Source organism: Cricetulus griseus, chromosome 4 (assembly GCF_003668045.3).
Source record: "Cricetulus griseus strain 17A/GY chromosome 4, alternate assembly CriGri-PICRH-1.0, whole genome shotgun sequence".
NCBI classification, from domain to species: Eukaryota; Metazoa; Chordata; class Mammalia; order Rodentia; family Cricetidae; genus Cricetulus; species Cricetulus griseus.
Window position 1 is genome coordinate 199383258 of NC_048597.1, and position 1701 is coordinate 199384958.

Sequence of the window (1701 nt, forward strand, 5' to 3'; positions counted from 1 at the left end):
TTGGGGGCTATATTTAACCCTGCTGCTAGACAAGGACACTTATTATTTTGTAGATGAGGAAACTAAGGCCCTCTGAGAGCAAGCCATTTGTTCAGATGATGGTATGTCTGTGGTAAGATTAGAACAACATATTGGTCTCCAAGTGACCAAGTAGGTGCCCTCCACTCTCTCTACACCAGGGGCTTCCACCTTCTGATAATCTATAATCATTAAATCATTAGACCAGCCCTGGGCCAATTCAATAATCAGGGCTCTTAAATCTGCTTCTCTCTAGGTGGCCAGGGTGACAGAGGGATGAGGCAGTCCCAGCACACCTGCAGGGTAGGACATCTGCAACAGAAGACAACTCCATCAGACCAGGGATTTACACCTCAAATATTAAACATGTAGGCTCACTTCAGAGACATTGTCCTCAAAGCATAGCTCACTTCCAGAAGGACATCAGCTCTATCAGAAGTACACGTGCAGGAGCTGGAGAGATGGCTCAGTGGGTAAAGTATTTGCTGCACAAGTGTGAGGACCAGAGGTCGGATTCCCAGAACCCATCAAAACTCAGACAAGTATGGTGCCTTTTGTTTAATTGCAGCATTCAAGAGAGAGAGACCATAGCAAACTGCCTGACTAGAATAGCTCGAATCTGATCAATAAATAAAGCAGATTAATCAAGAAAGACACTTAGAATTATTTGCTCCTCCATGTGCATGTGCACACTTACTTACACGAAAACACCTGCACACACATGTGCCCACACTTGAAAGCACATGCTTGCATGCGTGTGGCTTGGCTATGTATCTGTATCTATATATACATAAATGCAAGTGCTCTTCCACTTCCGTGGTTGAAAACACTATAAATCAACGGTGCATTTTAATTTATATCCAACTTAGCAACCATCACAGTTTAGTCCAGACTACTGGAAATGTGTTCAGAAGGCCCATGTTAGCCAACAGTTGGGCAAGACCATTTGACATAAAGCCCATTACATAATAAAGACCAGATCAGCTCATGCCATTTGCCTCAAACATTTTACTTTAGAAGGCCAGCTGCTCCCCTTCAATAGCTCTCAGCTGACAGGAGCTGCAGGTAACTGAAGCTGCTGCCCTGGAAAGAGCTCAAAATTCAAAATGAAATCACACTTTCACCTGCATATTGCCATCACAGAATCATCAAGTCTAAAACCCTAAAACGGGAGCCCTTTACATAGTATCTGTTCTTGGAGCCATGTTCCAAGGCCTGTCAGAACTGATAAGTGATTCAATGTCCAACCTGCTGGCCAGACCACCCAGGAGATGTGTCTTTTTCTGGTGGCTCCTGGTTTGGTTATTTGGTGTGTATGTGTCTGTTTCTGGCAATACTAAACATTGAACCTAGATCCTCCTGCAGCCTGGGCCGTACTCACTGAGTTACATCCTTAGCCCTGAGACTCCTTAGAGTCCTGAGAACTGGTCAGACACACTAACCCAGTGGTTTGAAACCTTCCTAATGCTACGACCCTTTAATGCAGTTCATTATGTTGTGGAAACCCTGCCCAACCATAAAATTATTTTCACTGCTGCATCATAACTGTAATTTTGCTACTGTTATGAATCATAATGTAAATATCTAGGTTTTCTGATGATCTTAGGCCATTCCTGTGAAAGGGTGGTTCTACCCCCAGAAGGGTCACAACCCCACAGGTTGAGAACCACTGCACTGGACCAA